Below are 16,379 nucleotides of genomic sequence, written 5' to 3'. Positions count from 1 at the left end.
AGGTTGTGAGATTGTCCTGGCTGTGATGGACTGGCATGGTTTCACAGGCTGCCTTCACTGGGGACACCAGATAAGGTGTGCACTGACATAAAACTATATAATCATGCCAAAATAAACTATGAACATGAGAAACATTGGCTTTGGATGAAGGAAAGTAAACAAAATCAATCTGAGCTCCTTGGGCTTCACTATGATCTAGGATTTCTTTTTCCCTTCAGGATTTTCTTAGGCCTGTTTTTCTTGCTGTATGTCATAATGACTTGAAAGATACACACATGAGTCCACCACTGTTTGTGTGTGTGTGTGTGTGTGTGTGTATGTGTGTGTGTGCATGTGTTGGGTCTAGGAGCAGGCTGGGATGATGAGCAGGCAGGCTGGAAAAAGGGCCCTGGAGAAAAAGCCCCAGTGTGTGCCTCCCACACGGAAGGCCCTGAGTCCCACAATAGAGAAGGACAGAGGTAGTGTAACAGGAGAGGATGATGGGGTGGGGGGAGGGGGGTTCAGAGAAGCAGCAGAGCATTCAGGATACCCCTCCTTCTTCATGCCTCAACTTGAGGGTCAGTGCTGAACCAGGTGAACCCCAAAGCAGGGATGTGCCTGAACTTGTTCTGGATGCTGCTGGGAACGTGGGGGAAGTGGGGGACCTAAACGAAACTTACAGGTTCTTTGGAGAGTCCGTTGTGTTGGATGGTGTTTTGTTGGGACAAACATGGGAAGGAGTGTTTTCCTGAAGTGGACACAGGTAGGAAAGTCTAAGGCAGGCTCGTGAAGGAACGTTTCACTGAAGCAGACACAGGAGAGAGGATGTTCTGCTAAAGCAAGCACATGAAAGGATATGTGATGAAGGATTCTTTGCTAACGTCATGCATGTATTGGTCTGCCTTACATTGTGTAGTTGAGCTGCATTTGTCTGGACTCCATAGAGAGAAATGCACCCAAAAACTCCTGGTGGTGTGCCTCAGCTTCTTGTTGCTTCTGAGGACTCGGCTGATTGGCAAAGTGATGTCATCTGGGACAGACTCATGTACTGAGACAAGAGACATGGTAAGACAAGACAGGTGATGTTTGGAGGGTTAAATAGGACTCCACAGAGTGAAACAGGTCCACCTCCCCTGTATCCTTTCTTTCCCACTACCTCTGGTGGGTGGTGGGCTACAAGGGAGGTTAAGGCACTTAAGAGCCATCATTAAAAATGAGGTTTGAAAAAATTAAAGTTACAGGGAGGACCAAGAGAGCTGCGGAGCACAGCAGTGTTAACCACTGGCCCTGGCCACAGGCAGGCATGAGTCCTTAACCCTTCTCTGCCGAAATAAATTCTGCAATAATTTTCTGGCTGGAAATAAATTCTGCTCAGTATTTCTGTGGATTGCACTAGCACTCTCCTGTAGGCCCAAGGTTGCACTCTGGTGGTGGCAGATACCATATTCTCCACTGATTGGGATGGCACCAAGGGGGAAAGGCCCCATACAACCAGAGACAGGGCCTGGCAAGGAAGGAAGCCTCTGAAGTGGCTTGTAGATGAGCTGATCTAGACCCTGCAAACCAAGAGTCAGTATGCCCATTTTGCTATCCCATCACTCAGAAGTTGCCCGAAGTCCTTCTCACCCCTGTCCTTGATAGCAGGTCAGTGCCTTGTCATGGGTTGGGTGGTAATGAAGGAACATGCCCAGGATCCCATAGCTTCGCAAGTGCTGCCCTCATAGGAAAGTTCAAGTCCCTCTAGCACCCCAAACTAAGTTCAGCTGTGTACTTTTTATTTTTATGTCATGCTAGGCTGGGCTATCTGTAGACAGAGCTCCTGGGCCAGGGGCAGGGGCAGGGTTCAGGGGAATCACATCCTGAGACACTATGAGTTGGCAGCACAGTGTGAGGGGCACAACCCGAGAGTTGGCAGCTGTCTTAATACCTACTCCACTGTGCCACTCTTCCATAACCTAGCCAGCCTATTGGACTCGACATATTTACAAAGGATTAAAATGAGTCCTTGTGGGAAGAAGTAACCCCAGAAACCCCAGTATTGATTGTCACTGATAATGAAAAGCAGTGGGACACTCACAAGGGTGTGATGCCCTGGCACCAAGCACCTGACATTCATCTCCCTGTCCTGTACATAGACAAGTCCCAGTACAGTCGCGGAGGGTCTGGTTTCCATGATTCCCCTATAATCCTTTGCTCCAGGATTGCAGTAAAGAACACAAGGGAAGGAGAAACACAAGCCAGCCATGAGAATGCTCACTTAATGATGGGAGAGGAGGCAAGTGCAGAGGGCTAGAGAGGCCATACTGCACATTCTCTGGGCTCAGTTCCTACCTCTGATGTTGGCTTACCCATTTTCTCAGTGTTCCAGAGCATGGCTGGGTATAAATGATGCTGAAGACAGGAAGAATGCTTTTAAGGACAGATGGCAGAGGAAGGCAGAGGGTGTCGTCTTCTATTTGGCACCCTATGCGAGCCCACCAGAGAATGATTTGTGAAAAAGCTCAACCGTTGCTTGGAAGACATTAGCTGGATGTGAGAGCGTAATCAGATAGATCTTGGCTTCAGGAATGAGTGAGGGAAGGCAGGGGTGACAGGTGGAGGAACGAAAAGGTGGGAAGGAAGAGGGCTGCAAGAAGCCTCATGTGCCCCAGGCATGCTGCTGACAGCCATGCTCACCGGCAGGGAAGATGCCAAGGTTCTGGGAAGATGAAGATTAACCTGGATGCAGTCCAAGAAAGATGAGGTCTCCATGCTCTGAATTCCTCTTTGATTATTGTAGGGCGTGCTTGAGTGGTTACATGTTGTTGAAAGTCAGCAATGGCTGGCAGGGGTGGGCCCGGAGCCCAGGGAAGTGGGACTTCCCTCCTCCCTGAGAGCTCCACAGCATCCCTGAACAGTTCATCCCACAGGGCTTTGGCCCCCATGTGGGCATGAATCTATGTTCCGTACATTAGCGTTTGCTATTGACCATTTTAAAAGGCCTGGAGCAGCAAACAATTTAAATGTCATTCTGCTATATAATAAATATGTGGTCTACTAGACTAATTAACTCACTTAATTGGGCAGCCATAGAGGGAAAAGCCCCTTTGTCTCTGTTTTAAAATCTTGTGCGGTTTTCAGCCTATGTGAAGAAGGCATGTTGTCAGGATGTCTATTGCTCTGTACACCTGAAATAATTAAAGGAAGTCTGTCTCAAGAGTCTCCCACTAGTGGTGGTGTCAGGAGCCCCCTGGGTGGTTAGACTGTCTGAATGGTGAGCAGAGGCACCTGTGTATGTTCATAACTGAGTGCGTTCAGCCTCGGCGTTTATGTCGCCTCTCTCCAGGCTCACAGCTATGCTTCATTTTCTTTGTGACAGAGAACAGGAAGGGCCTGGGGGTTTGGATCCACAGTCATTGACAAGCACATGTGGTTTTGGATGCCAGGTAAGTGCCCTGTTTTCTGGAAGTTCAGCTCTCACTTGTGGTAGAACTTCATCAGAGTGAACATGTGACATTTTGGGACTGCGTGAGGAGACCAAGTAGGACAGTCCTGAGGTTGCCATCAGTTTCCTGACAGTCAAAGGATCCTAGAATATCCTTGAGTGTTTCTCTTGTCTGTAAGATCTATCCAGGCTGGCCACTGCTGGGTCTCTCTATCTTCCCTAGTCCGTAGGCTTGGGCTTTTCATAACTTACTCTATGGTTCTTTAGTGCTTCAACCTCCCAGCACAGGAAACAGGTCGTGGCCCTATTTAGAGATAGTTCTTAGCAATTCCAGTCTTCGTTGTCAGCAGTCCAGTACACTAGCAAAACACCCAACACGAACCAGCAGTGGCAGTTCAGTCCACTCAAGAAACACCAAACATGAATCAGTAGCAGAAGAAACTATAGGCTCGGCCGATAGGCTTGAGTCAGTGGAAGCGACAAGAAGCTGCCAGAACACTACCAATAGTTCTTTGGTGCATTTCTCTCTACAAAGTCACGGCAAATGAAGGTCAGCGAAGAAAGCAAGGGGAACCAATACCACACAGCCTTGAGACCAGCCTCAGCAAAGCCCAATGGAGACCAGCAAAGAGTTGCAAGGTGATGCCGTGCAAGAGTGTCTTCCACTGCTGTTTGGTTATAAATTTATTTTTTCCAAACATCATGGGTCCTCTTAAGTGTGTCTGCTCCAGCAAAACATCACTTGCCCTTTCACAAGACAGCTTCCAGAAAAACACCACGTCTGTTCCCACATTCTCTCTGCTTCAGCAAAACATCCTCTCCTAAGTCGGTTTCCAGAAAGATATCACATGACACAATTCAGCCTCTGACAAAATCAGAAATTCCCATGTCACTGTCACTTGTGCACAGTCCAGCAAGTCCACCCTGGCTGCACAAAGGATGCAGGGTGTCTCCTCTAGATATGACCATTAACCCTTTAAGAACCACTCTGCTTGCTATAGAGCACCTGCTGCTCTAACAAGGCTGTGTAGCCAGCTGTGTCCTGCCTGAGGAAGTGGTACACCCCCAGCCCCTGCCTCTACCAGAGGACGTGAGGCTATATGTGCCCTCGTGGCAGCCACTTTCCATTCTGTTGGTAACAGGACAAAGCTCAGCAGGAGCTCCTCATTGGCTGATCCATGGCAACCCCTTCCCATTCTATTGGACAAAGCTCAGCAGGGGCTCCTCATTGGCTGATACATGGCAACCCCTTCCCATTCTATTGGACAAAGCTCAGCAGGGGCTCCTCATTGGCTGATCCTCTTCAACCTCACCTGACCCTTGTCTGCCACAGGAATCAGGTGCCACCCTCCCCAGTGTGTTCACCATAAGAAATGTCAGGAGCTGCATAGCGATATATCAGGTACAAGCATGGCCTGAGGAGGTAGCCTTTGCTCTTAGGTGTCGCTTGATCACCCTGCTGTAAGAAACAGCTCATGAATTGCGATTGCCCACCTTCTACACCACACCCCAACCCAGCTAGGAAGTCGGTCCTTTAGGAGGTGAGGTGGCCTCCGTGTTCCCATCAGCCAGCTTGATACAACAAACGTCTCTTCTACCACCTGTCTCTCTGGGAACTTTTGTGCAGTAACAGATGACAAGTTTCAGCCCCTTCATTTTTTTTTTTAAACCCTGCTTTGCTAGCCTTGTTGGAGCTACATGTATTTTAATGATAAATCATAGGGGCAGGGAGCAGCTTCAGGGGACCACTGAGGTATGAGGACTCAGTTTCAATTCTTTCTCTTTTTCCGCTTAAAGACTTGCACAAACCACACGGTAACGACCGTAACAGAATGCTGCTTTAATCACCCCAAATCCCATCACTCAACCAAATCAACTGTTTTTAATCTCCCCTTCCTAATCTTCCCAGAGCCTGCCTGTGAGCAGACGTTTCTGTAAACAGCTATAATCAGAGCAGCGGTCTGCCCCTTGCTTCTCAGCCTTTGCTCCACATGGCTACAGACTTTCTTAGAAATCCTTTATAATGGACCCTCATGGGCCCTTCGGTGAAACTCCCATGATCTGCTTGCCAGTCCCCCAGATGACCATCCTGTCGTCACTTGGAAGAGGTTAAAGGCAACCAGGAATGGACACCCAACATTCCAAGAATTTCTCAGTGTTGCTGGACTCTAGATTTATCTGGCACTAAAATGTCTCCCTGGGTCAGGTACTGTTTCTGAGGCTAGAGCTCTTTTTTTTTTTAATTACTTCTTTTTGAAATTATACTGCAATTATATCATTTCCCCCTTCCTCTTCCTCTCTCCAAACCCTCTCATGTACCCTTCTCCTTGCTTCCTTTCAAATTCATGCCCCCCTTTTCACTGTTGTTATATACATATACATACATACATATATATATACAGCATGTATGTTTTTGTGTATATGTGTATATATGTATGTATATATATATATATATATATGTGTGTGTGTGTGTGTGTGTGTGTGTGTGTGTGTATACACATTCCAAAATACGTAACTACCACAAGCTCAATGTGCACACTGTTACTCCTGGGTATGCTTTCAGGGCTGACCATGTAGTTTTGGATAACAAATTGGTCTGCCCTTCCTTGAGGAAGACCATTTCTTCCATTCTCAGAATTCATAGTTGCATGTAGTTCTCTTATGTAGGGTTGATGCCCTGTGCCCTCTCCTGATCCCATTCCTGCCTGCATTGACATGTCTATTATTGTTAAACTTGTTCAGTTCATGTTCAGGTAACCATGTTGGTGAGATCTTATGGGTGTAGCTTCTGACATTACTAGAAGATAGAGTCTCACAGCAAACTCTCCGATCCTCTGGCCCTTAAGTGATCCCGAACCTTCCGGGGGTTGTAGATGTATCCATCGGGATGGGATCATGCAACTGCATTTTGATTGGCTCTGGTTTTCTGTAATCATCTCTGTTGCAAAGAGAAGTTTCCTTGAGGAGAGGCGAGGCCCACTTCTATCTGTGGGTATAAAGACAAATATTTAGGATGTAGTTAGGGAATATGCTAGTTTAGTAACGTGGGTGGTTGTGCGTTCTCCTTTAAGATCTATGACTTCACTAACTCTGTATAGTTGACTAGGTTTCTGATACCAACCAAGCTTAGCTCTTATTGAATGGGTCTTAAGTCCAATTAGAGAGCTGTTGGTTACCACCATGGTAGATGTGCCACTACTGTGCCCTGGGTTATCTTGCCATGCTGGTCACTTTTTGTGGAGCTTTTATCTACTCCTGTTTTCTAACAGGTCTCTCACACATTACCTGTCCTTCCATGCCGTCTTGGTAGAAGGTGAGATCATGCCTTTCAATGGGCGGTTCATGTTCACCTTTGTCCATTTCCAACACCATCTTTCCAAGCCACACATCCCTGTGCCGGGCACTCGGTATATTTTTAAAATGTACTGGATATCCATGGGTGGTGTTCTTTCTGCATGCTTGCCTGGTGCTCAGAGTCCAGAAGAGGGTGAAATCCCCATGGGCCTGGGAGTTACAGCAGTTGAGAGCAGCCACGTGGGTGCTAGGGCTTGAACCCAGGCCCTTTGGAAGAGCAACAAGTGCGCTCGCTGAACTGCTGAGCCACTGCTCTAGCCCTGGCACTCAGTGTTTTTTATGTGGCTGTTGAACCCCATTAGCTCCTGCTGGAGTTACCTTCAGATTCTGAGGAAGAAGCAGGCTTAGGATGCTGATGCGGCTTCTTCAAAGCCATGTCTTCACTTTCAGAGCCTGCTTTGCTCCATCTCATTCCCTCCAGGCCCATTCAAGGGTCTTTTTATAGTGAGTCAGGCACACCAACCAAGTCTTCTAGTCAGAGCTTGACCTGTGGGGACTGGGGTGGCCTTAAGCTGCAAGGTGTTGTGTTTTATAAAAAGAGAAGGCAGGGATATGTTTGGTAGAGGCACGGTATGGTGTTGGGGAAGGGGTGCCTCTGCAGGCCCATGCTGAAGCATCCCTTCCCCCTGAGGTAACAGCCACATGACAGTATAGTATATAGAATAGAGTTTATTTAGGCCACAGGGAGGGGAGGGGAGGGGAGTTGAGGGAGTACGGGAGAGGGAGGGAGGGAGGGAGGGAGGGAGGGAGGGAGAGAGAGAGAGAGAGAGAGAGAGAGAGAGAGAGAGAGAGAGGAGCCATGAGTACATGGAGAGAGGGGGAGAGGGCAATGGGGAAGAGGATAAGGGAGCAAAAGAAGAGAGCAAGAGAGTGAGGAGGGGGCAAGCAGCCCCTTTTATAGTGAGTCAGACACACCTGGCTGTTCCCAGGTAACTATGGGGCAGAGCCTAGACAAATGCCAACAAAGAGATCTGTCTTTATAGGGGAAGCAAGCCCCCAACCCTATCCTGCAGGAGCCCTGGACGGAGCAAAGCTGACCAGCTGGGATGCACACATTAGGGACCAGAGTCAGGAAGGCCCTTGCCTCAGAGAGTAGTTGAGTCATTGGTAGGGCAAGGCTAGAATCTAATTGCTCTGGTTGTGACCAGGCTCCAACCTTCCCTTAGGTGAGCTGGTTCTAGAGACACACCTGCCGTTGAAGGAGAGACATTAGAGTCTACTCTAGAGTTTCTCTGTCCTCAGAAAAGGCAGAAGCTGTTGGGCCTCAAACTGCCTAGTAAAGGGAGGAATGACTACAGCCTGACCTGGTGGGTAGAGGCGGGAAGGGCAGATAGCAGAGACTTGGGTACCAGAGGAACCAAGGCCAGGGTCCTAGCAGCCTCAAACCTGCTGCCCTGCCCTCTCAAGCTTATTCCTTATAAGGTGGGAAGGACTTGCTTTTGCCTCTAAAACTCCCAGAGAGAAGTTCCTCTCCCACCTGTAGCAGGGAAATATTAAAAAGAACGGCAAGTTCCTGAGCTACACCCAGCTACTCTCTGCCCGGCGGTCTTGCCGCCTCTAGTTAGCCCCAGTCAGCAGTCTTCCTATCTCCTAGCCGCCTGTACCTTCTCAGCCATAAACCCCCTGTGATTGGCAATCTCAAATTCCAGTAACCCAGTAAATAAAAACTCTAGATGCTTATAATTAATCTGTCAGATTTATATATCAATACATTCTCAATTCACAATGCCCACACAATAATTTCAAAGCCAGTTGATAATAATAATACAAGATGCCCACCTAGATTAGACAAGTTACCCCAATTATTCTATCCCTATATGATATCATAGCTACCCGTGGTTATTTAAAGCCACCCGGAATCTGAATCGTTCTGTTCTCTGGGGAACCCAAAGCTCTCCTGACAGAATGAAGCCTCTAGGATGGAGGCAGCCCTACCCTGCTCTCAGCGGGCATTCGGTGAAGCTGGCAGACATGGAGTGAATAAAACACACATGGATGGACAACTTCCTCCACTTTGAGGGGCTCAGCAGGCTACCAGACAAGCAGCGTGCTTCCTGAGGTAGTGCTCTGAGGAGACAGCCAGGGAGCATGTGACTGGAGGTAGGCCCAGAGGCCAGCTTAGAGGAAATGGCTCTTCTGAAGAAGAGGCAAGATTGGAGGGACCCACTAAGTGCAGACCTGGAGGCAGGGCACTCAGGTAGGGAACAGAGCAAGTGTGTACCCTCAACCCCATCTTCTATTAGCACTGTGCTGTGGAGAGCCTCCCTAGAGAGCCAACCCCTGCCAGGATTCCCAGGCTTCCTCTGAAGCTTTGCTTTTGCTCTGTGGTTCACACTGCTCTCCCTTCAGGTGCCCGCCTTTGCATCCTGCTTGCGTGCCTGGTGAGGTTTTCCAGCCACCTTACTCAGCGCCCCCAGACAGTCCCCTCAGACTGATGGCTTGTTTACATCTCTGATAGCTGTGTCCTTGTTAGGAGCAGCTGACAGATGAAAATAGCATCTCTTGGACCTTGCAGGGCGCTAAGTCGTGCTGTGCCGTGTTTACCTCCTGGCTACCAGGCGGACAGCTGAGATTTGCGAAGCTACCTGTGTTTCTTTAATTGGAGAAAGCTGTCCTTGTTAAGGACTCTAGACCCAGCGAAGGACAACTCTGGAGAGAAAGAACATGTGAGCTTTAATTACTGCTGCCTGCTCATTTGCTGCGTGCTGATGGATGTTAACTGACTGCAAGATCTCACTTGTGTAGGGCGGTGTGAGTGTTGATGTGAGCATTGCAGGCTGCCTCCCAGGGAGCCTGGCCAGGCTGGCCAGCCTTACTAGCAACCCTGAACTGAAGGAAGGGAGGCACTGCCCTCCCACTCTCCTCCCTCCTTGCCTCCCTCCCTGTGACCAGCAAACTGGGGAAGGGAGTATCCTAGGGACTCAGGAGGAACTGCAGTGACATTTAGGTACTTGCTTGCTTCACCCCGTAGCTTATCATCCAGGGGTCTCCTAGAGCGCACAGTGTGCCTAGGACCTGACCACGCCGTCTGGATGATTAGTAAATGTGAGAGTCCCGGCGAAGCCCTACGATTCACATCTGCCAGGACACAAATTCACAGCTTCTGGTTTTCAGGGCAGTTTCATGCTCTGTCCTTTTAAACTAAACTTTTGAGTCTGGAGATCATGAGATTCACACGGGGGTCTAACAAACAATGAAGGGTGGGCTCTAGGGGCAAGCTGTTTGCCTAGCATGCATGAAGCCATGGGTTCAACCTACCCCCAAACTGCCTCAAAGCAGGCATGGGGAGGATCAGGAGTTCAAGGTCAGCCTGGAGGTCAGAAAACAAGGTAGGAGAATCATGTCTTTCCTCCCACCTTAGTAAGTTCTAGGAGTCGACCCAAATCATGACACTTGGCAGCAAGCACCTTTACCCTCTGAGCCATAGTCAGCCCAGGAACCAGGATACTGGCTTCCATACAGTCAATAGGGATATTTCCATTGACATCGACACAAGGGGACAGATTTGTTTCCGCCATGTTGTCTCCCTACAGCCTCTCCACCTCCCTTCTGTCCCGACCACCCAACAGTTTGCAAGTTTAGAAGCTGAGATGTTCTCTTCTAAATTCCGTATTTCCGGAGTGACGCTTTGCATTTGCTTGTTCTCCTCGGCGTACTGGCTGGCTCCTCACTAAGGATGTGTATTTGTGAATAATTTGTTCCTTTCTATGGCTGACTAGCACTCTGGTATGGACATACCACAGTTGGTTCACCCTTTCACCCATGGATAAATCTCACATCATAATTTATGCAGATTTTGGTGTGTGTGTGTGTGCTCTCAGGAGTGCAAATGCTGGATTCTGTGGGAGTTACATACTTTGTTAAGCAGCCTCCTCCTGCCAGACTGGCTGTCTTATTTTGTATTCTTATCTGTAGGGTCAGAGTGACCCTGTTTCATGGGTGTCTCTAGCATTTGCTAGTCATTTGTTAAATAGCTGTTCTGACCCAGCGTGTGTGTGTGTGTGTGTGTGTGTGTGTGTGTGTGTGTAGTGTGGGGTGTGGTGTTTGTGTGGTGTGGTGTGGTGTATGTGTGTGGTGTCTCACTGTGTTCTGATGCAGTGTGTACCAGTGTGTGTGTGTGTGTAGTGTCTTACTGTGGTTTTAATTTGCATTCTCCTAAAGGCTGCTTATGCCGAACCCTTTCTCAGGTGCTCACAGGTCACCGTAGGCAGTCTGGTGAACTGTCTCCCCTGGTCATTTGTCCACTCTCTAATGGAGCCACAGAGTGCTTCGCTGGTCAGGCTCAGTTCTAAGGTCCTGCAGTGACTTGTCACAGTATGCTCTGGGAGGTTTTTGTTTTTGTTGATTTTTTTTCCTGTTCTTTCCCCCTTTTGGATGTCGCTTTCCCTCCTTTTAGAGGGATGTTTCTCAGAGCAGAAGTTTTACTTCCACAGGGTTAATTTCCCAGATCTCTACGCAGGCTTTTGATGCCCTCAGACCCTTACCTTGTTGTGGGTACAAGCTATTTTCCCCCATGTCTTCGTTTCCCTCCTAAACTTCTGAGGTGTTATGTACTTCTTACATTTACTTTCATATTGATTTTCATCGAAGCTTGGGTTTTTTCCTCAAACACACCCAAAGTTCCGCCGTCCTTTGTTAGACTGTCTCCCAGTCCTGTAGACTCTCTCTCCTTCACACTCCTGTTGAAGCTTAGTTGTGCGTGGCTGTGCACGTCCACTTCCAGTTCTGTTTCACTGACACATCCGTCTGTCCCTGCCATCCCCATGTGGTCCTGACCACTGTGGCTACAGAAAATCTGGGGTGACTTATCTCATTTGACCCATGCATGGCCCAGAACTCTCTCTGGTTCCTTTGCCTTGCGTAAGAATCTTAGAGAACCTCCTTGGTCAACTCTCCCTTAGTAAGCGGAAAGTTCTATTAATTTCCCTGACCGTAAACACAGGTCTGTGTTGTTCTTTTCATGTCATGTGATGTGACATGAGTACAGCTTCATTTCTGTAACTCATCTCTCCCCTCCCAACCCCCGTTATTGACAACACCATCATCAAAAACCTGTCTCTGAAAACATTCTGCCATTTCCAAAGGAGACACAGCTGAACTGTGTAGACTTTTTCAGTTTCTTGACCCCTGAGGGACATATGGTTCCCTGGATGGAGCTGCTGAGTCCAGAGCTGCTGCTAGTCGTCCTTGAGAACGAGCAGACAGGTCTCCGTACTGTCCCACGATGCAGAGCAGATAGGAAATGGATCCAATGTCTCTTCTTTCTGGAAGATTCTTACCATCCTTTGGCCTACCTGTTCTCTGGATAGCTGCCTGGCCTCTCTGGACCAGAGGGACTCCCAGGGCCTGAGCTCCTACCTCCATCACAGCAAAGGCTCTCCCAGCCCTGAGGAGCCTGTGACTACTTTAAGAAAATCCTTCCAGGGCTTCAAAGAGTAACAGGATAGCTTTCTGGAATGCTTGTTAAAATTCTTGAATATGTTTAAGGGATTTACATGTTCAAAGAGAGAATGCTTTCTGTTTGATGTTGACAAAAAGACGCCCCCCTCCCTTTCCTGTGAATTTAAATAATTTGCCTGATTTCGGTGCGGAAGACCACAAGACTCTGTTCTCGTGGTCGAGATGTGGTATTTGTTAGAAGACACCCCCCTCCCAATCGCCCACCCCGTGACTAACTGCAGGGGAAGATGTGTGTAAATGATTCAGAAATATGTTTTCAAACAAACGGCCATCTGAAAGTTGTCAGCTGGGAGGAAAATGGCGCCACCCTTGCATAAGGAGATTTGGTTTCTCTGAAACTATCACACACAAAGAAACAGAAATATCATCTTAAGTAATCATTAATGACGACCCAATAGGGACCTTCCAGAATAAATGGAAATCAGTCGCCCCCTTGTGGACAAGACGGTAAGTACTGAGTTCTGAGGGAACTGGGGTATATGTACTCTTACACATCTGGCTGATTCCGACGCCCTTTACCTACAGGGTCCCTGGCACACGGCTCTGAGATGGTGAAGAATGGAAATGCTACTAAAGCCCCTCCCTGAGCAAGAAAATCTTGGCAGGATGACGCCAGAAGCATGGAGAGGGGAAGGCTCTGCTCCTGATGGACCACGGTGAGCCTTGATGCTGTCCAAACAGGTTCTGCCAACCCCTAGGAGCTGCTTCTGGGCAAACATGGGACTAGCACCGGGACTGGCACGTGAAGGAGAATGCAAAGGGTTTGGGAGATATTTTTTCTCCCAACAAGGAAGCAGGCCACTGTTGATTTCCCCCTGAGGGGCCGGAAGTACACTGCAGCAGTGTTCCTGTGGGCTGCTGGGCCTGGGTCTCCTCCTCTGAGCCCGTCATCCTGGGGACCAGTGCTTGTGCATTTGTCGTGTAGAGATGCTGTGACTGCAGCCAGCCCTGCAGCATCCCGTAGACCCCAGCCTTCAGAGTCTCTGTCTCCTCCAACCCTGCCTGCGCCCGAAAATCAGGAGTTTCAAGCTTTCAACCTTTGCTGTTGTTCATCATGGGACCAGGGTCCCTTCTACCCACAATGTGTACTCTCTGGGCAGAGACTGGCAGAAACAGAAGCTGGCAGCACAGCCTGGAGTGCTGTGCCTCCAGATCTGACTCTCTGACCCTGGGATTCAGGATGTTCATATGAAGATGTACGTTAAGTGGATCCTTGGTGTAGGCTTCTGTAGTGGGCCGTGGGTCCACCATTGTGCAGCCCCGCATAAGTCTTTTCCTATCTCTTGGGCTGTTTGCAGGGATGAACTGGCACGATTTAAGAAAAACAAACTGAACTTCATTAAAAAAACAAAAAAGTAAACTTTTGTTTCCCAGAAAGGCCTCAATAACAACTTTAGGAAGGCGTTCCTAAGAAGAAAATATTCACAATGCAAATGTTCGACAAGGGACCTGTATCCTGCATATATAAGGAGTGTTTGCTATGCAACAACAAGAACGGGCAAAAATGAGGATAAGATGATAATATAAGCTCCTGACAGCCCAGTCCTACTGTGACTAGAAATTCTAAATAGAACATACAAGCTGCTATGTGAGAACTCTAAAAGGTGAGTGAATGCAGATTGGGGGAAAAGAGAGAAAAATCTGTGAGCAGCCACGTGCTGGGCAAAGCTCCTCTCTCCTCCCTTGCCTCCTTCCTCCCCCTCCTCCCTCCTCCCTCCCCCTGCTCTTTCCTTGTCTGGTCCTTCCTCACCCCCTCCATTCCTCCTCTTTTCTTCCTCTTCCTCACTCCCCTGTCTTCTCCTGTTTTTCTTCCTTCTCCTGCTTCTCATGGAAGCAGCAAAAGGATGCAGCACAAGGGAGCCCCTCTTTCTAGCCAACAGAATCTGATTGGGGGACACATCTGGAAAGGTGGTGTGAGGAATATCCAGGATTATACATAATTTAAAAAAAAACAGCCCCCTAATTCTGTGAGAACAAGCAGTAGGCTTAGCCTGACCCCTGAGCTATGCACAAATCACAGAGACCTAAACAGTGGCATAAACCCTTGAGAATCAAACTGAAATATATACCATGTCCCTATTTTTTTAAACTACACTTGCTAAATAGTGCCTGCTAGGGACAACCCCAAATCAGGACAGTGCCCGAGACCGGAACCACCGTCCGCACACGGCGATGCTGAACCTGAGATTAGATCTAAGCAAATTGAACACCGGCTAGGACAAAATACCAATGCCTCTCAGACAGAAGATTATGGGTAGGACCCAGCATCTACACACAATGACATTTCCCATCTCTAATATAATCCAAATCTACCCAGCATGCAAAGAGCCAGGAAAGCGCGGCCAGTTCTCAAGGAAAAAGAATACATTCAAATCCCAAGGTGAGTCACTGGCTGCTGGATTACCAGACAAAGACTTCAAAGAGGCTGCAGTGAGCGTATGCATGCTCCCTCAGATCCAGAGCGATGGGCGGAAGAGGAATAAGGAGCCGTACATCCACAAAGAACTTTAGAGATACTTTTAAAAAGAACAAGCAGAAGTGTTAGGATGGAAATCCATAAAATCTGAATGAAAAAAATTTCCCTGCATGATCCAGCGGGAGAATCAACAGCTAGAAAAGAGGGGTGCACGGATGGGGTGCCAGTAAATATGGTGCAGCCTGAGAAATTGGGAGGTTTTAAAAATGAGCCTTGAGGCAAGTGGGAAAATATTTTTAGGGTTTAATGATGTGCTCCTTGTTAGATTTCCAAGATAAGAGGAGAAATAGTGTTGGGGAAATGCTCAAAGAAATAAAGACTCAAAGTCTGTAAAGGGCAGAGCCTGGGATATGCAGAGTGTCCGTGCACCCCAAGAGGATGTGCTCTGGGGAGACCATGCCCCGGCGCAGCTTGGACTACTGGAAACAAAGATAAAAATTCAATTGAACAAAGAAACACCATTCACAGTGGGTTAGTGATATGTCCACTCCAGAGGCCGCACCACCAGTTGGAGAAGCGAGGGTGCCATTGGCTCACATGGTGACAGGACCACAGTCAGGAGCAGCGTGTGAGCAAGAGAGCCCAATAGACTAATCTGCTTGGTATAATTTTATAATGTTCCAGACAGGGTAAAGCCCTGTGTGGTGATGGCAGGTGGCTGGGTTCCTGGGGATGGTAAGGGAAGATGGAGGGAGGGCAGGAGGGATGGGGAGAGGGAGAGGGAGAGGGAGAGGGAGAGAGGGAGGGAGGTGTGTGTGACATTATTCCTAGGGAGACAGGAATCTACTCACCCCAAGTAGGAAACCAAACAGTAGTTTCTTGGGTCTGAGGGTACAAGGGGCGGGACTTGGCTGCTGCATTGGACATACTGATTTGCTAATGATATTAGCCTTAAGTAGTATTGACTATATAACATGAACTAAAGGTAAATAAGTCTGAAAAAGAGTCCAAACAGTATGTTAATTATACCAAGAGTTAAAGAGATGGATTTAAAAAAAAATCTAGAAACTGATTTGAACTTTAAAAGTTAATAAATGGATTGTGTTGATATTTCAAATCAATTTTGGAGAGAAATATTTACAAATGATATTGAGTCAGTTGGCCATCCCAGTTATAAAATCAAGGACTATATCCATTTATGGGGAAAAAATGAATTCCACCTAAGAGTCAGGTCTATTTTTAAAAAAGAGTCACCCAGTGAGCAAGCAGTAGAGGCTGTCAGAGTGAGTTTAGGGTGCAGTCTAGGAGAGCCATGCCAGAGAGCCCCACTGGTCACACCCAGGGAAACTCAAGCTCCTACAGACCTTGGAGTTCCCAGGTTCCCATCTCATGCTCCAAGGCTTCAGAGAACTCCAAAGCCTTCTATCTCCTGCCTAAGCTCCATCCCTTCCTGAAACAACACAACAGTGGTGCCCTTCTGACTCAAAAGCTTACAGAGAGGAGCACGGGAGCACACAGTGTGACCCCTCATGGCTGCAGACTTCTAGGAATCAAGGAGGGCCAACAAGGCTGGTCCCTTCCCCCTGAGCAGGAACACTTGGTTTGCTGCAGGAACCTGAACGGTGGCTCTGTGACAGGGAACAAACATTGCGTAATCAGTCCTGAGACCTGCTCCCTTTACAGGTGACTTAGGAAGAGGCATGGCAAGGTGCCTCAGCCAGGATCTAAGAGGCTGGAGCATCAGGT

Source organism: Mus caroli, unplaced genomic scaffold, assembly GCF_978045245.1.
Source record: "Mus caroli unplaced genomic scaffold, Mus_caroli_1 scaffold_15, whole genome shotgun sequence".
NCBI lineage: Eukaryota > Metazoa > Chordata > Mammalia > Rodentia > Muridae > Mus > Mus caroli.
The sequence above is the reverse complement of the archived record's forward strand: the minus strand, read 5'-3'. Positions refer to the sequence as shown.